This window comes from Agelaius phoeniceus, chromosome 1 (genome assembly GCF_051311805.1).
Source record: "Agelaius phoeniceus isolate bAgePho1 chromosome 1, bAgePho1.hap1, whole genome shotgun sequence".
Classification (NCBI taxonomy): Eukaryota; Metazoa; Chordata; class Aves; order Passeriformes; family Icteridae; genus Agelaius; species Agelaius phoeniceus.
The window spans coordinates 47,656,472-47,678,899 of record NC_135265.1 but is presented as its reverse complement, the minus strand read 5'-3'; the positions used below and the strand labels follow the sequence as shown (position 1 = coordinate 47,678,899).

At 39.6% G+C, this 22,428-nt stretch overlaps 1 protein-coding gene across 1 annotated transcript in view; it reads right to left on the bottom strand.

Annotated features, from left to right (window-relative positions):
* Positions 1-21,189, bottom strand: part of NPSR1 (neuropeptide S receptor 1) — a 120,190-nt gene extending 99,001 nt beyond the window's left edge. The window contains exons 1-5 of the mRNA XM_054641751.2: positions 21,057-21,189; positions 20,737-20,890; positions 20,228-20,371; positions 8,912-9,041; positions 6,605-6,692 (exon numbers count right to left, since the gene is read on the bottom strand). The gene's annotated coding sequence lies outside the window, so the exon portion shown is untranslated. The remainder of the gene's footprint in view (positions 1-6,604; positions 6,693-8,911; positions 9,042-20,227; positions 20,372-20,736; positions 20,891-21,056) is intronic.
* Positions 21,190-22,428: the final 1,239 nt, after the last annotated feature.

Below are 22,428 nucleotides of genomic sequence, written 5' to 3'. Positions count from 1 at the left end.
CCAAACACAACACACTCCAAGAACAGAGTTGTATAAAATTCTAAAATTTAAACATGAAGTTACCTTGGGCAATATTCATAGCTAAGATATTTTATAGAGAGCCATTCTTGTGTTCTCTGCATTCAAGAATAAATTACTTTAGCAGAAGTTATATGAACAAGGATATACACTGAGGTATACAAGTTACTTGTTCATATCCTGCATAATCACTTATTCCCATCTCATAACCCAGTACAAAAACTCAATAAAGTAAGAGAAAGAAGGACTGATAGTACAATTTTGCAGACAGCCAACAAAGTACCGCACTTAGGGTTCATTTTCATTGGTAGTGGTGGTCATTCCACAATGAAACTATATTAAGAGAAGTATAAAAAGTTTTTGCTTCAGGCTTGTCTTCACTGCTGTATCAACACCAGGAACAATCCTGTCATTGCTGCCACAGGAATACCAACTCCTGCCCACACACAGAGATCTCAAATCTCCATTTAAACCATATCACAAATCCTTCAGACAGGCAGGGGAAAAGCAAACTGATAAACTTGCAGGATAGAGCCACAGGCCACGGCTTTTCTTAGATTAATTAATCAGCTGTTAACAAGTATTCTGTCTTGCAAACATTCCTTCAGCCATTCTGAAGCCCTTTTTTCTCAAGTCAGAGTACATTAATGCAGAACCAGATCCTGAGTACTGCAGTCAGGCAAGCCCTGTTCTGCATATCACCAAATGAAGGGACTACAAGAACAGCTCATCTTGAATGAGATGGAAAACCATCATAAAGTACCTGTTCCTACTCCATGCTCTGGTAAATGCACCTGACTAAAACACAGATAACCAGTTTGTTATTCTTTCTGCTAGAAGAGCATTTTTAAGTTAATAAGGAAGACTTAAAGACAAGTCTTTATGCTTCCAGCAGCAAAGGAAGAAAAGTCAATATGCAGGGTTTAAATCTGTCATATTAACTCAAGCTTTTAAATATTAATCTACCTCAGTGTTTTAGTAGTACAGTTGTCTTTTTTATCCTCAAATAGCTATTTATGAGTCAGTATGTTACCAAGGGATACCATCCAAAGAAATGTTTCAAGGAGGTGAATGTGTTGCTGGATCCTAATCTTGATTACTAGTGATGTGTTTCTGTGAGACTGCATTCATTCATGGCAGGAATAGCTGGTTTGCACTCCTCTGACAGTTTCATCTGCTTGCCTGAAGGAAGGATAATCCCTGTAGCAAATTAAAAGTGATAAAGATTGATGAAAAGATATTATAAGGGCAAAGAAAACTTCATGTAGGTATGATCTACATTTACCACCCATCAGAGACCCAGGAAACATGAGCTGAAAGCTGACCCCACATCTGCAATAGCAAGGAATGTGACCCACGGGGGTGGGCCTGTAGAGTGAAACATTTGATGCTGAGGACCTGATTTGCCAACTCTGCTGTGCTTGGTTTTACTTTCAGACTATTTCTAGTCTGGCCTCTTGGCCAGGATGCCCGTTTTGGCTGAAGTGCTGCACTTCAGCACATATTCAACCTTCATTTCCTCTTGAAACAACACAGCTCATGAGTTCTAAGGGCCACCCCATGGTACAAAATTAGGTGCAGGAAGTGTGGGAAACCAGGAGGTTCATTTAAAACTTCACTCTGATCCAAAAAGAAATCATTAATCTAAGTGGGCCCTTACTGCCTAATTGATGCTAGCAAGATGCAGCTTTAGTCCATGATACACAGTGTGCAAGGGAGAAGGGTACAGGAGAGAGAGGCTGGAATAGAGGAATCCACTCAGAAGTCTGGCCAACTTGGAAATCTTTCTGCCAAGAACTGAAGAACTAATCAAATAGGTCATAATGGCATCATATATCTTTTCTTCTACTGAGCTGCCCAACTGTTTTTTTCTTGTCATTTATTACATTGACTACTGGTTGTGCTTTTTATAGAAAAATCACACTCTATATCGAGTATTTGAAGACTGTTGGGATACAGATGGGAGGGAATAAGATTACTTTCAATAATCCCACTAAAGGAAAGAGGCATCTAATTCTTCACCAGAAATAAGAGCCTTAAAATTAAAAGATGTCATTGGAGCTAGAGGAAAAGGACACAAAATGGCAACGAGTAAACAGTCTGGAAAAAATGAGAGATTTATAATAATGGGAGAACTGGAAGTGTAGAACTAGCTTCCAGCAGAATCCAGGATACATTTTTCAGGTGAAATTCAATAATTTGCTAAAGAAAACTGCCAGATATCATCGTCTACAATGCTGGACTGCCATCATAAAGTCCCTCCTAGTTCCATAAGAACTGCATCAAAGCCCAAAACCAGCAAAGGACATGAAGGACAACTCACCCCCATGCAAAAGAAAGTGATCTTTCTGCTCTCAAAGTGGGAGAGTGGTGGGTTTGCATCTTGTCTGGATGAGTACTATGGACAGTCAAAGCACTGCATTAGACAGAACTCTTCACATCTCAGGAGTCATTGCCTGCCCCCTTCTTTGGCATACAGCTAGATGTTCATGGGCTTAGCTCCAATTTTGGATATAGATCTCTTGCTAAAGAGTTTATTGCTCCAGCTTGCCAAGAAGCAGATTACTGTCTTTGGGAATAACACTACTATCTTGGGAACATGCAAATGCCTCTCCTTGTAAACTGTAAACTGCCACATATCTGTTAAGATTTAGACCAGACTCCCCGTAATGTCAGTACCTACCAGATCAACAACCTGCTCTATCTCACAGGCCTTTCAAGCAATATTGCCTGAAGATTTTCTCAGCTCCAATGTCCTATTTGCTTCCAAATGCCCACAGCCTCAGACTTTACCTCTACAGAAAGCTACCAACTACTGCTTATGGATATACAAAAATCCCCAGCCCTTCACTAATGATATGTTACAGTGTTCCTATGGAAATGGAAAGAGATCTGTCCTTATGCTTGGAATTAAAGAGATGCACCGGACTGTTGTTATGGAAATGTTTTGCATTTTTTGTAAATGCCAATTATATGAAAACAAAAACCAGGCTGAAAAAGCATAAAAGGTATTTTCTGCACTGAAATATTTCAAAGGGATATATTGACAGTCCCTCTGAGATAATAGACAAAAGAAAAAAAAGCAAATCAGTATTAGCTAATTGCTAGGTTTGGTCTGAAGTAAATGTCAAAAAGGAATCAAAACACAAAAGGCATCAGCTATGACCATCATAAGCTTTTACTCTTGCTATCTTCCTTTTCAAAACATTGGTCTTTATTAACTTGGTTTAATTCAGTTGTTACATACATACACACTCTGGCACACAGAACCATGATTTCTGTGCTTTTGTCAAGATAGAAAATTGTAAACAATATGTTAATATTACTCATAGTTTGTTTCATACAAAATCAAATATTTTCACTAATGACAGGAGGGTCTTGCTCTGTTTTTCAGGGGCACAGTAGTGCAGGCTGTGAAGAATGCAATTTTGATACATTGTATTGCAATGCTTTTATTTAAAAAGAGCTGTAGCTCTTCTGCTGTCATTTCTATCTTTGCTTATGGATAAAACTATTCACTGACTCCTGCACAAATTCTTTCAACTAGTCTGAAAACACACATCTTTTAAAACTAAAAGGCTATTTGATCCAAATCTTCACCAAACTCCATACCGGCACACGCAGTGCTAATGCACCAATACCACAGCCCTTGCCACCCCTTTGCAAGCACATCTTGCACCCATGGCAACCTCATGACTAAGTAATTAAATGTAGTAATACAATATTACAGTCACTATTTTAGGGAAAAAGATTATTTTTAGATCAAAGTGCGGCAGGCAGCTTCAGAGTCATATCAAAATTAAGTCAGTAATGAAAGAAATCATCACCATCATGATTTTGATCTCATTAATTACCATGGCCAACCTGATCTTTGTAACAATTTCTGGTTTTATTCAATTACATATTGATGTTTGTCTAAGTTTGGGATATCAGTACTTTCTTTTTCAGTATCCTCCTCTTCCAAAAGAATTAGGATCAAATCAAAGCACACATTTCCTGGGTAGGTTCATGCTTTAATATTTTACCAGCACAGTTTGCTTTTAACCACCTTTCCTCCCCACCTCCATCACTGCTTTTCATTTATCATTCAAAAAAACACCACGCTTTTGAGAAGCCATAGAATTTAATGGCATCATTATCAGCACAGCTTTCTTCTAGCATTAAAATTCATATTTACACTGGTAAATATGCGAGGGAGCACATAGGGGTGAAGAAAGGATGTGCGCATATCTCTGTGTGTGTGAGAGTGTAAAATGAACTATGAGGATGGGTGAGCACAGGCCAGCTTCTCACAGTCCCTGCTTGTGGGGACATCCAGACCCTTCCTGGCCTCTTTGGCTGATGAGGTGCCTGTTTCACTGACTATTTTTACCACATGAAGGTGACTCTTTGCAAGCAGCTTCATGCACCAGGAGATCTCAAAACAGCTCCCAAGGGAGGTGATGTTGGACCAGCAAAGAGTATCTGTGATCAGGCAGAACCCTGGTTCCCCTGGGGCCACGTCTCTGCCCCATGTGCTGCAACATGTTACCAAGAGTCCCCTTCAGGCCACTGAAAAGAGATTCTTCCAATCTGAGCTCCACCTCTCCTCAGACAGCAGCACAAAAGTAGCACCACAAAAGTACTGTGGCTCCCTGCAGCACTCACAGAACTCTCATGTGTTATGACACACGTACCCCTTCCTCCTCCCCCACATTTTGCAGTTGCATGGCTTCAGGCCATAACTGTTTATTCTTCTGAAGAGCTGGAAAACACTATCATTTTCCAGTTTGGCTACTCAGCATTGGATGCCATCAGCCCACCAAAACGTTAAAGGCATCAGTACAGTCTGCAGATTGTTTTAATGGCAAATCAGTCTTGTAATGCTTAAATAATGAAGTCTCATTTTCAATAGTGACATTGTAGCAGATTTGTAAAGGCCCTCTAGTGCTTTAGCCCTCACACATATTCCTATTAGACATCTTTGAAATAAGGAGGCACAATAGTCTCATTAAAAATAATTGGAGCTGAGCATACAGCTACTTTGGAAAATTCTTCCAAGTACCTACCTGTATCTTTAAGCATCTAAATACTTTTAAAATCTGGGCTGAAGGGAATACAAGTCATTAGCATTTCCTGCCAAGCACCAGTTTTATTTTTTAATTAAAGTGATGCTATTTCTGTTGATCCCATTGGTCCTTTCAGTGACCAAATGCCAGAAACAGCAAATTCTAAATTAGTGCTGTAAAGGTGCAATGGAGCAGCACCAAAAACTTGTTTAATGAAACCTTGCCCCTTCTCAATGCCCTTGGGGCATGCAGCAATCAGCAAAGAAGGCAGAGAGGTCATACTTTTCTTCCTATCTAATTACCCTGCCTGCCGTAGCCCTGCAGTATTCTGGGAGTGTCATTCAAACCCTAAGACATGGTTCAGAACTTTATAATCTGCTGGTGGTCTACTTGGGATGTCTGCAGTGGCACAGATTGCCTGGTCTCCACTGCTGTATGGTACCCATGTATCTAATTATCAGCACTGATACATATCTTCAGGTTTTGGATCAAATCAAAGATGACTTGAGAAAGTTGGTTTACTTCTAATTCACCTAAGTTCAATTACACCAACATACACAGCCTTGACAAAGGAAAAAGAAAGTGTTTGTCAGTGGGCATAATGGTATTTATTTCTGATGAAGAACAAATACCATGCTGCCAGAAAGTTTCAGTGGGGTTGCTTGTAACACCTCAGTGTTGGTAACACACCTTGTCCCCAGGACTGTACCAGTTTCTAGAGGCCCATTTTTCTAGGCTGACCCAGAAGGAGGCAAATAGTGCACAATGCTTGTAGTGCCTTATTTTAAAAGACCCTGAGTACAAATTCATCAGGAGAAAGAAATGCTAATAAGTGACTCACATTGCTTAGAAAGGGAAGTTTTCATCTTTGTTTAAGAAGGAGCCAAGAGCTCAGTTGGCAGTGCTGCTGCCCATGGTAGCTGCTGTCCTGGGAATGCAATGTACAGCCTCTCACAGTACTTCCAGCTATGCCAGAATGGCCTATAGGCACTGTAAATTTTTAGGGAGCTGGTCTTGGAAGGACATCAGCTTAGCTTCTCTCACTATTGCCAAAGAGACATCCTTCTCCTCCCTGCCCTTGACATCAAAGAACACTACCACTTTTCACAACCAAAGAGTTCAGCACCAAACACTTCCCTGTGGCTCAAAAGCTCAGCAAATGCAAGTACAGATGACATAAATGGCCACACTATTTTTTCTTCAGAAGAGTAACCACCAACACACTGCTGTCATGGTTTGGTGCACATATCCAGGTTAAAGCTTTGTCACTGCAGAATTGTTGATCATCTAGTTGGCAAGGAATCAGTTCACTGAGTTCTGCCTATAAGCATTAAGTGCCTCCAATATTTGCACAGCTCTACGATGTCAAACAAAAAGCTTTAAGACTGAACTGTTAAAATTCACTTGAGCCTTTTGAAATGGATTTGCTAATAAGTAGGCTCAGATACATTCTCTGAACTTTCCAATCAACTTAATCTTGCAGTGAGACATATTTAAAACTAACCTGGATATCTGTTTTTTCATTCCAGTTTTCTTACCTTTGCTGTAAATATCCTTCCTCTGCTAGGTAATGAATTTTGCAGGCTCAGCTTGCTGTAATCAGTAAAGCATATGCCACAGTGTAAGCTGCAATACAAAACAAAGCACAAATTCAATATATTCAGGGAAAAAACCAAATACATAAAATGAACATATGCTTCCTTTCAAAGACTTAGCAGCTTACTTGACTACTTCTGAATTTGCTTTGGCTTTTAAAAACAATCCACCCAAGACATTCCAGTGCACATAGCTCATGGCCTTCAGACAGTCCAAATTCACACCTTGGGGAGGGATGGATAAACTAAACTATCTCCCATTAATAAGAGGGAGACCAACATATAGACAGATTAATTATTCTTGTGCTGCATATTGGGAACTGAGAACATTATGCAACTACTTCTTACTCACCTGCACTTCTGCTCCTACAGATTTCCTGCTGACCAACACATAAAAACTCCCAAGTGTCTTTTTTTACCCCACTGCTCTCCTGACTTGACCCCTCTATGGCTAACACTCCTGCTTTATCAGTGCCAGGCATGCCCGCAGTGTTCCTGTTAAAAGCAAATTATTCCCAAAGCAACTTTTTCTCCAATAGTTTAGATTGAAATTTGTGGCCTCATGGAGTGGAGATCTGCTGATTTGACTCCACTACTTCTTGTGTCTTCACAGTCAAGGCATTTGTGCATTGAGATGAAATTACCTCAAGAGACCTGTAAAATAGCCTATCAGATTTACTATTTCTGTCTTTTATGTTTTGTTGTTTAGTATTTTCTCAGCCTCAAACAATCGATTCCCTTTCTTGCAGGCATCCCAGTAAGGAAATCCAATCCTTACACTGTATTAAAGTAGCACTTTAACATATCAGTATTGCCTGGAATTGCTTTTATTGCACAATTACAAATCTTGTGGAAAAACTAAAATCTTGCCCAGCAGATTTATCATCTCTAGTGTCTGTGTTTGAAACTGCAAGCAGTGTTGAAGTGTATCAGCATAAAAATACAGTGATAAAAATTAAATGCTGTTATCTCCAATGAGATAAGAAGAGGGCAAGGCTAAAGAGCTCTGACATGCAAGTATTTTTGTGATGCTGTTGCTGATGCGTTCATACAAATTGTTATATTGATTGCACTGATGAATGTAGTGGTGCAAGTTCAGGGGAAACCTGAACTGAAAATCTTAAACATCCTTTTGTTCTATCACTCTGATGTAGAGTTTATATTTCCACTAATGTGGTAAACAAAATAGCTTCCCTTGTTCCTCTTTGGCTTTCAGCTCTGACAGATCTATCCTAACAGGTTTTATTTGGGGACTGAAGGAACTGAGCATCACAATTTCCAGGAGATGTTGGCTGCAGAGCAGAACAAACATCCATCCTGCTAATGCTATCCTGATAGGAAATGCAACCTCCAGACTAAAAAAAAAAAACCCCAAGTTTTCAGAAAAGAGAAAGTTTTATAGAAAATTTTCCCCCCTCTTGTTGAATGTGTTGGATCACCTTGGAAATTGCCTTTCTCTGCCTATCGAAGGGAGAGAGTCCAGATGAAAACTCAGTCTGGATACCCAGCTTTCAAATGCTCAGCTGAAGAATATTAGTCTGTTCCTTGGACTCACAGCAACTTGTTCCTGCCAGAAGGCTAAAGAAAGGAATAGCCACTGGGCCACTCTCAGCTGCAGTGCTGGAAAAACTATGCATGGAACTATGTACTAGAAGGAAAGCACTTGACAGCTTGGTTGTTCCCTGTTTATTCTGTGGAAATACAGAGAGGGGAAAAGAAAACAAAAATATGGTGATCTTCTAAGCTGGAGAAGGAGCAGGTATTTTACTGTTGTTAAAAGGAGAACATGAAGTAAAGAGACTGCTGAAATGACAGGAGCATCATGACAACATGCAAACAGGGTTCATAAAAATACCCATTTGAAACCTTAAAAACGAAATTTAAATATTAAATACGTGCACTTTTCTGTTAATCTTTTCTTTCACCTGAAATAAGGCAGCTGTTTCACTGAAGCAAATCATTTGCCGAAGGAAACACTGTGGAAACCCTCTCCCAAACGGCAGGTTTAAAAACAAAAAGAAAAAAAGAAAAAAAAAGAGCTGATGTGTAGCTGAAGTCTCTGATTACAGGTATGCTTCCTACTTTGAAGCAGCCATGGAAATCCAAGTGCTAAGCCCAGACACAAAGGCTGTCAGGATCCCTGAACTGCTCTGACAGCACAACCCCTATTCCCCCATGCATACAGCAAGAACAACTGCCACCAGAGAAGAGCTCTGCTGAAAAAAGCACTGAATTGACTGCCTCACTCACCTCCTCCTGTGATTTTAATTTCACATTTTCACAAATTAAGAAGAATCCTCTTGATTTCAGCAGGGACCAGATGAAGCTCATCCATGAGAGCAGTATCTGAGTGTTAAACATCTGCCTTTCCCAAGTCGGCCTGATAAAATATCAAAGAGCATACGGACCATTTATTCAAGTAAAGAGTGTTTCTTTGGTTATGGATGTTGCAGCTGCCTCGAGGCTACCTAGAAATTAAGTGTTCAGAATTTGGATGACTTTAATTGGCCCTCCAGAAAGGAAATGTGTAATCTACCACCATGACCATGAATGGGAGAATTCAAGAAATAACAATTTACATGGGCTGCAGCTGCAGACATAAAAGAATGAGTGTATGTACAACACATGTGTATTCCTACAACAAACAAACACTTGGGCTTCACATTTGAAGCCTTTAAACTCTGTGAAGACACAGAAGAAGATGGAAGTGATGTCAAAACACCTTAGCTCAAATTGCTGCAGCTACTTAAATTGATTTCAAGGGTCTGTTAAGCTTGTTCTGAAATGACCTAATAATACATTGCATACCTAAAAATCACAGCTGAAAATGGGACATCTCTTTCTCCTGATGAACATGGAACCACTCCAGGGCACTGAGCTATGTTTAAAAGCTCCTGTGAACTTTCAGAAGAGCTTTGAAGCAAAAATAGACAGGGAAGAGCAGGACAAGAGCTCCCAGGGACCATGGAACAGAAGGGCTGTGGACAAGTTTGCTCCACAGTTTTGTTTCCTTTTGGAGGTTCAGTGTTTCTGAGCTTTTTGGCAGGTGGACATTTTAGTGAAATTATCTTTGTGCCACAACAAAAAAAGGCAGGGGTGAGTTAACATAACCCTACATATGTTCAGGAGCAAGAACTCTGCCAACTGTGATTTGGATGAGATAAAATTGGTAGTACTGCTAAACTCTCATTTTTTTAATTCTCTTGTTTTGTTTTTTTTTTTCCCCATAAAATTTGAGCTCTGGAAAATGTGAACATTAGAAAATGGTAAAATCTTGGAGAGGAGTGCAGTTGTAGTCTTTGGTTCAGGTAGTGATTTTAGGTCTCATTTTCAGACTTCAAGTTTTTTCATAATTTTTTAAAATAGGCATTTTGCTTCTTCCGTGACTAAGACTTTCACATAATAACATGAATTAAGCTGCTAGAAATTTAAAAATAGCACCATGAAATATTACACCAAATACCACAGGAATAAAGATTTTTAAAAAGAGACAACCACAGATTGCACTGCTTGGATTCCTGAAACAGCACTGCTACTGCAACAGGAGAGCCCTCTGCCCTTCAGTCCCCAGTCCCAGCTGAGTAGAGAATCTTCTTCGTAAGAATGCACCAGATGAAACTTCCTCTTCAAAAGAAATGTTTCTGCTGGATATAACCAACCTTTTCATCACTGATCCACTGGGAAAAACTGTTTAATTAAGTTACTGTGCCTGCCTCTGAATAGTTATCTAGTCATAGAAGGATACTAAGATTGCATTATAATTAGATGCCACAAAATTCTTTTTCCTGAAACCAAAACCTTCTGGCAGTTCTAGATCTTAAAATTAGTTTTACAAAAGAGTTTTAGAACATCCATATTTGAGTTAGACTGTTCAACACACGAAACTGACTCATCAAATAAATTTAATGTAAAAGTTAATGAAATGTGGCACCTTTATCTTGTTCACATAGAAGCCAATCCAATAAAGTTATTTAAAACCAGCCTGAATATATGGCAGTTTAGGACTGATCTTTCCAGCAATAATAATTATGTTATTATTGCACCTATGCAAACTGTTGGACTTCAACAGAGTTAAATTATTCTATGACTTGGCCATGTAAATTCCTTTCCAGAATCTCCTAATACAGAATTCTGCTTTCATATTGCCTTGGTCATTCCTAATCAGTGATTGCAACCTGAATTTCTTTCCTGCCAGGATCCAAGGTCCAGAGCAATAACACTGAGCACAGGCAGGTATGCAAAACACGTAAAATCCACCTGGGAGCTGAGCGTTTGACTCCTGTTAGTTCTTGTGCTTCCTCAGACATTCAGGGCTGCATTTCCTTCTTTTCAGAGTTCAAGGCAGAAGTTAATTTAGTAAGAAATCATGGCATTATATTGCCTATCTACTACAAGCTGGGGTAGTCCCAGGCTGCTCTGCCTTGCTCTGGGGTGAGCACCAGTGGCCACCTCGAGCAGCAGGGAGATGGCTGAAGGTGTAGAGAGACATTTCTGCATTGCTGCTCATCACAGGCAACTTGTGCATGCTGCTGTGTCTCCATCACACTCCCTGGGTGATCCTACAGTGGCTATTGCTCAGCCAGGTGCCAAAGTTTCTCGTATAATATTTTCAGTTAAAGGTGATCCAAGAGGAGGGAGCCTCGTTCCTGCCGTGTATTGCCCTGTGAGGTAGCAAAGGCTGTTTTTGCCTTCATGTCATCTGGAAAAGCATTCTGGAGGCAGAGCACAACCTTGCACATTAACGATGGCTCATGAGAATCCTGAACTGTGAAGTGTAAAAATCAAACACACATGCACCCAAAACCCTGCCTGCGCTTCAGGCTTCAAAAGGATGGACAGCACTTAGCCATTAATAGAGGAAGCTTCTCAGATTAAACTGCATTGTTTTTTTAAGAATTACCAAAAGAAGGAAATGACAGATAATAAACAGTTAAATGTTTCCAACTGTCTGATTGGTCTCCAGCATCCTTTCTTTGCACAACATTGTAGAGCCCAGTATTAGCAAACACTTCCAAACACCTGGAGACAGAGTCTTTCCTGCATCAAACCTGGAAACAGTAACCAACTCTGCTGACTTCCCATTTTCCCCCTGGTTCATTCTGCTCTTTTTTCTGATTACCAAAGCCCCATTTGGCATTGATGCATTTTGCATGCACACAAAGTCCCGCTGGAGATGGAGGCATGTTCACTTAATTGAATCTGCCTGACAGATGTGATGCACTGAGATAATGAATATGCAGTAGACAGATGCCTATGCTATGTGCGTACACATATTAGGAAGCAGGGACACAGATTTCCTGTGACGGAAAACAGAGAGAGCTGCTCATTGGAGTTGAGCTAAGAGTTGTTGCAGATCTGTTTCATTTAAGAGAATGACATAGTTGGAGCCTAGGGAGAATTTAGGGTAAGTTCAAGACCACCAGCTGAATGAATTGAGACTGTTTGACACTTGCTGCTGCTGGAAAGGGCCTTTCCTTCCCACTCGGGCCACACAGCCCTCCTATCTGCCTTGCAGAGATTCAGTTGCTCACTGCATGCCCCCAGGCCAGGGCTCAGCAGGCAGCAGAGCTGGGACAGGGCTCCTTGTTGCCAAAAGAGAATGATGCTGCATCCTCATCTTTGGCACATCATTTCCTGTTCCTGCCCATATGGTCCTGCTTCCCTGCTTCCTCCCCAGCTTCAGCTCTGGCACTCTTCAGATCCTTCCAGGGACAAATCTATCTCTTCAAAATGGCATAGCTTTGCAATGTTATGGCACAGGGAACATGCCAGTCCCAAGGCTGCAAGGATGGTGATCATTTTATTGTTTATTTTGTGCCAGTGAGCACTGGTGGGATGTTCTGCAATTCACACCACAGACAAGCAAACAGCAAGGAGAGGCTGACAGGGAGCATCATTACAGGTGATGGCAGCAACAGAATTTTGACTGGCAAGTGTCAAAACCAGCATTGCAGTCCCATATGTTGTTGTGCAAAATCAAATGCTGCAGAAAACAGGCTCAGGCAAGGACTACAGATGAAGGTAGTATTTTAAACATACCAGCAATGTAGTAAGGTCACCACTAGATTCATACTGATTTAAAAGTTTACATGAAAACTACCAAAGGGAGTGTGATTTATCACAGTATCTGGTAATGACTTCCCCACATGATTTTCAAAGAGTGGCATTTTAATACTTGCTGTGCAAAAATTAGGTCCACAGACTGGCGGTCCCTACATCCTTTGGCTGTGTGTCAGTCTAGAATTTCCTCTGGGACTCTTCACAGGATTCAGAGCCTATGCCAATTGATTGTGCCAATGCCAAAGGCATGAGAAACTTGGAGCTTTTCCTGAAGTGCTTATTTTCAATGAAAATTGGAAAGTAGTATGAAACTCAAAGTGAAAAATATCAGATCTGTAGCAATGAAAGCTGAAGGTTATGTGAACAGAGCTGTGATGGGCTGATCTCTTCCTCATGCACTTCATGAAGATCCAGCAATGTCTCAGGGCTCTCAAGTGCTCAGGGCTTCATGAGGATGAGAAGGTGGTTGGCTCCTTGCAGGACTGCACAGTTCCTGTTCGAGAAGACCAGGAGCAAACAGGTGGTAGGTTTTCCTTCGTCCCAGATGGGATGCTTGTCAAATGCCTTGCCATGCAGAAAGCCATGCAGAAAGCACACAAAATTCTGGGCCATTTGCCATGTAACTGAAAGTCCCCCAGCAGTGAAGGCAGTGAGGTGTATGTGGTGCAGTCATGGAACAGCAAAACTGGGACTTCAGGGATTTCTCCTGAATCATATAAATAACTCTACCACATGCAGGAGGCAGCTGTTTCTTTCTCAGATAACTAAAATCAGTCACATACTTCCTTAAGGATATATATAGTTCCCCCTAAATCGAGTAAATAATAAAAGAGCAAAAGGAAATCTTGTTCCCTTTTTTCAAATAGGGGAACTGCAGCAGAAAGGTATTAGACCTGAACCAAGCCTTTCTGTCTTCAAAACTACAGTGGTATCTTAGCTTCCTACACAACACAAATCTTCCTCACACCTGTCTGCTTTGGAAGCCATGAATCCCAAGAAAAGCAACACTGACCAAAGGAGAGAGCTGTTGGTGGGTGACCAAGAGGTATAGCAGGAGTGCATGGATATCACTACTTTCCCCACCTGGAGTGCAAATGGACATGGCTGTTACATGAGAGGCAGGTGGGAAAAGCAGCCTGTCCTTGATAACCTTCCTTCCACGTGGCATCTGTGTCTTTTTGTCCTAGTGGGAGTATGACTGTAGAAGATCCCTCTCTGTGAGATACTCTTGTGGGACATCACATTGTCTGAAGCACCTGCCACACTAAGCAGGCATGGAGAAGAATATCTTGGTTCACAGTATCATAGCAGGACACGAGAGTAAGGTCTAGGAAAAGGTGCTGGGATACCAGCATCTGTATCCACACTTACACACAGGTTTACATTTTCACAGATAGACATATTTCTGTAACAAATTTATCTAACCCACAATGCTTGGAAGTTTATCCTGAGTCTCCATCATAATCTAAATCATGGATCATCAATTATTTGGTCATTAACACCCTCAGCTGCCATTTCTTTCTCTATGGTTTTCTAGTGGAAGCTGCTACAAAAAGTTACACAAAAGATTGGCCAAAGTTTGCTCATGTTTGACCAAGAAGGGTTATGTGTCAAGTTCAAATTTTGTCTAACTTACTGCAAGACACAGATCCAATGCAAGTTTCCACTCAGAATGTTTTCCTGGACCACTAATTAAAATAATACAATTAAAATAATATAGTAACATAGCATGGAACAGAAGGTCAAGCAAACTGATACATTCAGGTAGATCATAGGAAAGAAATGTTGATTTACCCAAGCCCAGATTTACCTATCAAATGTCTGCATAGCATCACTTTGTGTTGTTTAATGACAGTTTCACTGAGCAGATGAAGATCAAGGAGTTTCCTCATCTATCCCACAAAATCTCAGTTTAGCTTTTTGGGCACTTTAACATTTTAAATGTGAGTAAGCCAATAACAACAGTAAAATGCACAGTAAACTGTAGCAGTTAATCAACATTTGCATATATAACTGTCATCTAAAATGCTTTTGGATGTGTTTTCTGATCAGTACAATGGAAAGATATAAACTTGTACTTTGTGTAATTGTTTTCAAAGCTTGGTAGCATCAGAAATCAACATTCTGCAAAACTGCTGGTTATGAAAAGCTTCTCAAATCAAAATTTTATGGTAAAACAATATTATACGTTAAAATATAGATACCATAATAAAACACACAGGGGCATTCCCTGCTGCATTTCCAGGAGGGACTTCAATCATGTTGTCATATTTGCACAGGGTAATAATTTTTCCTTTAATTTGACAAGGATCATTAGAATTCTTTCTGTGGCCAAGGGATTTGCACTAAAACACTTCTAATTAAACCTTTGGTGAATGTGTGCACTGTTAGAGTAGTTACTGAGTATCAAAAGCCTTATAATTAGTATTTTGCAGGTGTTAAGCAGACATGCCTTAGGGCTTTCTGGAAAAGTCAAATGATAGCAAAGCATAGACAGATGACATTTTCTCTCTCTCAGAACAGTCCCATTCTGACAAGAACGTGAGTCTTAAAAAGGCTTAGCTTAACTCAACTCCCATTTGACAGGAAATAGGCAATCAAGACACCCCCTCAGAGCAGAAGAAGGTGAAGTTGGCAGTAGTCAGACTTACAAACAGCAAGATGCCACCCAGAAGTTGGCTCCACTGGCCAGCAGAAAATAATGAGTGGGCTCAAAGACACACATTTCCAAAAGCACATGTCCCCATCTGGTTTTGCACATGCAGCACAGTAACAGCAGGTACTTTCCAGCTGTATTTCTTGGCAACCATTCAACTTGTCAACTGGAGGCTGTGCACCTGGTGCTAGAAGATCAATTTAAAATGCCAGCATACTGTCAACTGCCAAATTTCTGTTGTCAATTTTGGGGGGAAAATCCACCCAAATTGGTTTTCTTCCATTTAAAATTACATTAAACAAACCCAAAGACTACAGTAGCAATGAATGGAAGTGAAGAAAATGTAGTTCAACAGCTACAGCATCTTTCCTCCTCTCAATGCCTATGTCTCCAATAGACTCAGACTTTCTATAGTTTAGTGTTTCTTATATTTCAGATTAAATATCCGCTTACAGAAATTATTGCTCTGTGAAAGCAATAATTATAGTTACAGTTTTTCTCTTCAGAGTATATGTTTATGTGTGCTGATCACCCACTTCATAGATAATAATATAAAACACTCAAGTAGATGATTGAAGGATACTACTTCTGTGTAAAGCCAGATGCTGCTGGGCCTGCTGCTCCCACAGCCCAAGAGATGCTCTGAGGCGCCTGCTCATTCCATCTGCTCTGAATGGCCTCATCTCTTTGTGGACACACTGGAAAATGGCCCTTCCCATCACCTTTGGCATGGAACCCTTCCAGTACCATGGATTACACCCATGGCATGTTGCACTAAAGGTATGACAGGGATCCCATTTCTAACCAACAGAGGAAGGAATATATGCACTTTTTTGGGATGGCAAAAGAGTTTACCTGAGGTTATGGATGTGAGGAAAAGTCAGGAATAGGGAATTCACAAGAAGCTCTCACAATAAGGAGAGCTGTAGGTAAAAATGCTCTTGCTGTTAAGGTTCAATATGCAGTATTTTCCCACCTGAAAAGATGCATTCAGCACATATATTCTTTTTGTCTGGACATTGTAATTATTTCTTTCTGTCTCTGACATAACTTTCAGGTTGCACAAAAGTGAAAAGACATGGAAACTAGGTAAAAATATTACATCATACATTGTTCCAAGGTTCATCAATCAGGCATACTGGTCATCAATCAGGCATACTGGTTTAGACAGGTGGATTAGAATTCATAACCTCCCTAACTGCCAAGTAATAATAATCTGCAGGATTTCTTCATCATGAAGGGATTCTACAATCCATTTAATATTCACAAATACCAGAAAAATATGAAACAAACAAACAAAAAATTGCTTCAAGAGTAAAGAAATGGCTGAAAGAATGAATAATTCACTGAGAAGTCAAAAGGAAATCCAATCAGAATTTCCTATTTGTGACTTCTATTAAATTGATTTCTGGATATGAAATCTGGGACATTACAGAGAGTTTGGCTAAGTTTAACAAAGTTAAACAGTTTAACAAAACACACAATCATTCAACATCTACAGAACCAAGAGATTCTTAGCTGATCAGAGTTGCAGAATATTTAGATTTCCTCTTTCAATCAATCTTTTACCTGCTGAATAACAAAGCAGGGAAAAAAAAAGAGAAGTATATACCAATATTCCACAATTATTCAGAAGTAAAAAGAAAGGAAGGACACATTATTGAGATCATTTGTCTGCAGAAGCACTGAATGCAGCCTTGACACCAAAATCATGAAAAAAACCACTGAGAACAATCGAGGGAAAAACTAGTCAAAGTTTGTACTTCATGATCTTTATGTTTCAAATCACATTCACAATCTCTGTTAATAAATAAAAAATTCAAAACTGGTTCCTGCAGAGAAATTGCTTAACCCTGTGAAACCAGATGTCAGGGAATGGGACAACAAGCAACCCACCGATATCATAACTATTTCCTGATAAGATATATATATTTTTTTTTACCGAAATATTGCAATATTTTGTGCCACAAGGCAGAATTTCAATAAGCTGCTTGAGGGGAGGAAGCAATTCCCTCAGGAGTGCATTGCAGGTGTAATGTGAGAACAAAGAAATGAGCAAATTAATATAATCTGATTCGTGGTTACAAGTGGCATTTCTTAAAGCATTTCTTACATGTAAGAGGAAAAATTGATGAATGATAATGTAATGGAAATTTACATTATGGTTTATTCTTATTGTTAGAATAAGAATAAACCTTGCCTAATGTGCAAAGGAGCACCTGAATTTATACTCTGGATCTCTCCCACCCTCCAAAGCAAGACGGTCCCATCTAAACTGCCTTCTGCGAGTGGCCCTGGCCCTAGCTGGCCTCTAGCCCCTGCTCAGGAACTTTTTGGGAGAGCTCTACCTGCCACTTACAGCTGTCAAAGGCCTTCCTACAAATTTAACCGTACCACAGTCCATCTACAGTGCCCAGGACTAATCCCTGGCACTATGCACTGGCAACCATCCTCCTCCCTGTCTAATCAGTGTCTGATTATGAAATAAATCTGCATCTTTCAGGTTATAAGAGATGACCAGTAGTTCTAGAAGTATTAGCTTAGACTCTGACACAGCTTATACTACAGGTGTCTATCAATTAATCTATGCCTCCAAAATTCTCATTCATGATACCTTTGGATAGAGGATAAAAGGTCTTCCGTGGGCATTTAGTCAATATTTTACAAAATAGACTTTACCTTGTTTTATTTTTTCCAGTAAGATTTGATAAGAGAGATCAAGCTTCAGCCCCTCTCCTTAGAGCAGGTTTCCAAATTTGTTTTGTTAATAAGGAATCAGCTAAGGAAATTGACACTCTGCTCTGGAGAGAGGCTCTCCTATTGTTTGATGGCTACATTGAGCAAACTATTCAAGTGGTGAAGGAGGCCATCCAACCTGTAAATGCTTTTAAAAGTCCCATCACAATATTATAATAGTTCCTAATAGAAATCTCAGTAGCTACAAAGACCTTGGATAGAATGTGGCCCTCACACTGAAAATTTTCCTTCCATATCCAGCAGATCTCTGTGATTCTCATCCAGTTTTCTGCATAGGGAACAAACAGCTGTGTTCCCACACAGCAGACCACAGCAGCTCTTCCACATGATATTTAACAGACATCTTATGGAAACCCCAATTTCACAAGGGAGAGGAGATTCAGTCTAGAGCATGTCTTCACTTTCTATGAAAGGAGGTATGTCACTCCTTTAATTGCCAAAGGTCCATATTAAAATAAATCGTCTCCTCATCTACCTAGCTGTTAACATCTTTCACACCTCAAAGATGGCTAACAAAACCCAGATCATGTAGTACTGTAATCTTTTTTTCCCCTCCTTTAATAGTGATTTCATTTATTCAAGACACTATTATGGGAAGTTGACAATAATGGATGACTTTAGTGAACACAGACGAGATTTTTATGTTTCCAATCAGTACATGGCAATACCCCAGTTTAACTGTAGGTAGTCTATTAAGTATCTGGAAAGCCACTTAGTCTTCTGGACAGACTCCACAATTCCTCTGCACCTAACATTCATAACTACACAAATCAAAAGCCTTTATTTTCCATCCCCTCTTAGTCTGAGCTCATTAACAACCTTGTAGGATTCATTTCTCCCTACTCCTGTGACAAGCAATCTTCAAAGGAAGCTCTAAGAATGATAAAATACGCACCCTCCACATCCAGCATAAACTAATGTAGCCCTGTGTCCCACCAGCAAACTCCTTCTAGGTACCTGAATTTGGTGTTGCAGCCAAGTTATCCATCATAAACTAAATGTTTGAATGAGCTGGGAGCAGTGTGGTGCTGCACAATCCAACTGTGCTTCCAATGCCATTAAGGTATTTGTACCTTAAGTCCTCACAGGGGGTGATTGTGAGTCACGCATCCTGGTGCCTCGAACAAACCCATTTCCAAGGGCAGTGCAGAAAGCCAGACAATCTGCTTTCTATTCTATTTGCACACAAGTTTGTATTACTAGATCACAGAAAACCTTGAGCAAGAGCTCTGGTATAAAGTATCCTCTAATTAGCACTCACACCTATCAAGGGTAACTACCAAAACCCCTTAAGTCAAACATGACAAATCCCACATTCAATAAAAGGTAGGTATCCTTGTTTAGCTTTTGAGGGTGTACAGAGACATCAACTTTGTGAATAACATGACCTGCAACATCCTGTATTAAAGTTCTATTGAACACTTTAAAAAGTCAGGGACATTTTTCCTTTCAGTATGGTTGTTTATACTGCCTTTCAGGGGCCTTGCCAGCCTATTACACTCATCAAAAGAAATAAAAAATCAACAAACATCTAGACCTGACCAGACATAAGTCCTGTTTAAAAGGCACTCCTTTATTCTGGTTAGTTTTCTATGAAGAAGCAAGGACTGAGCACAGGGACTATAAGTATAGAGAAAAACTGTCTGTCTGGCTTGTGTTATGTATTATTACTTGCTGCAATGGGATCAGGCAGAAAAGAAAGACTGTAGGACTCATCATTCTCATGTCTTTGATAGTACATATACATAAGTAGAGAAAAAAATTCACAATTGCAAACAGCATCCCAATTACTTAACCTTTTGAGACTATAACTTTGTGACCATTAAAGCCTTTCTGGTAGAAAATCCATTCTTCTGCATAAACATTTTCCTTGTACTAGGGCTGAGAGATGAGACAATACTTTTTCTCCCAATACCCTTTGCAATAGCTTTCTCAGTGTTTGCTCAGGTCATGTTACTCATCTGGGGAAGCTGCAGAGCTGTACAAGACTTAAAACCCCAGCACAGACAACCCTGCCATCGCTCTCTTCCTCCACCAGAAACAAGGAAAGCTGCTTGAAAAGTAGCATTGAGAAATGTAGTCTTTCAGCATACCTGTTCATATCCTTCAGAGTTATCTTCTTAGAGATTTCTTCTTTCAGTATGAAAGGCAATGGCAATTTGACAGATCTGTAGATATTTTTAGTACCTCTCTGGGAAAAATCTTTTTTTGACACCTTGTTACAATTATTTAAAGTTCTGTTGAAGACAGAGATAGAGAAAAAGATCCAGCATGTAAATAAGATACATTTACCATCCATCTCATCAACATACTTGTCACAGTTTATGCCTGTGGGGTATTTTATTAAGCCCTAAGTGAGGAATAGGCCTTAAAAATGCCCTGTTCTTAAATTAAAATAGCTGATACATGTCATCTAGTATTAGAAGAATTTTACTATTGTGTTCTATAAATCAAAACTCCAGTTTCATCACATAACAGATCAGTGCCCTTAAAGGTGTGTTTTAAAACTGTTAGCTCATATGAGGTGAGAAGCAGCCCATGATGTTCCTCTAAAAACAAAATGCAGTGTAGTGGAGAGCACATTTCTGTGAAAAAGACAAACCTGTTAGCACATTTCCAGGCAGAGATGCCACAGTGCATCTGTGCCACACAGGTCCTCGGGCTGGGCAGAAGGCTGCTCTGGCAGGAACACTTTGGGAAGTCTTGACAATCATCCAGGCAATGGAGAGAATCATTCTGAAGAGCTGCAGAGAAATCTGGGGAAGAAAAAAAAGCAGTAACTTGTGTGTCTATGAGAGTGAATGGAAAAAATATTACAAGCTGCTGGATTGTTTGAGCAATCACTGATAACACTCAATAATTCAGACTGCGTTTTTCCTTTATCAAAATTATTACATTTAGCAAGAGTTTTTAATCTCATACCAGCTTCAAATTTACTTTTATCCAAAGGCATTCAAAACTTCAAGGAGACCATGACTAACAAATTATTGTTAGAACAGCAAGTCTCTCAAAGCAACCAAAAACCTTTATAACATTTGTCCATAAGGAGAAGTAGAAAACAGCAATGAAATCTGCTGGGGAAGAAGAAAGCAACAACAGCAGGAATTTTTAGTTTCAGCATAAAGCATCAGTGTTAAACATTTGATAAGTCTCATGGTTTTGTTCTGAAAATAGATGAGAGGGAGTGTTTTCGTGCATGACTAGTCACAGAGCAAATAAATTCATGCTTAAAAAATATAGCTTATGCACAGATGGCTGCAGAACAATTACTATGTATTAGTGTTTCTCATTCCATATTAAACTTGTGATGTACTAGAAACTCCCTCTTCTCCCACTCTGAAGATTTCTCTGAGAGATTTTAATGCATCATTACTTCAATAATTATGGCATGGCCATATTGCATTTAACCTTGTTTTATTCCTCCAAATGCATAATAATTCTCTTTCTTCTTATCCAGTTCCTTTCATTTAACAAAGTTACAGTCTTCTTGTAGTGATAAGGAAGTAGGCAGTCAGATGCCATCTGGCAATAAAACAACAGCCTGCTTGCTGTCCACACACATCATCCAGAGCTAAAAAAAAAAAAAAAAAAAAAAAAAAAGAAAGAGAATAGCCAGGCTATCTATCTGCAATTTAAGCAGTAAATACAGTAAATATCTGAAGGTGCCATGCATTCACTGGAGCCTGTGGTTTTGGTACACGTGCCATTCATTCATCTGGACACTCAGCCTGTAATGAGGACACACCAGACACACTCCAAAGATTCCAAAAACAGATACAGCAATTCTGATAAAATGCAGACCTGACACTCAGATTACAGCTCTTTCAGATCAGATTGAATTTACAATAAGGAAACAATTAGTGACAGAAGCAGACTTGAATATGTAGACTCATTTTCTCTTGTTCTATTCTAGAAGAATGTGAAAAGTAACACCCCTAATGCTATTATTCCTATTATGCTATTTACTCTAGAATGCTTCACTTTTGTGCAAAGATTTAAAGTGAGTTGCAAAAATATACTTGGAGATGGGGTCCTTTTTTTTAAATTCAGTTTTCACTTATTTGGTCTATTCTGGGCACACTGTCTATTCATATTGGTGACTCTTTTTTTGTCTTCAAAATATAACTTGCCCAAGCGCTGTTTTGCCCATCTATCATATTCTCTCTTTTTATGATTAGAAGACTTTGACAGCAGATTGATGTTATGTACATTTACAAAGGCAGCTGAAAAATTGCATACTTTTTTAGTTTTTTTGAAAGCTACACTAATATAGTTTATTCTCCAAGACAGCACT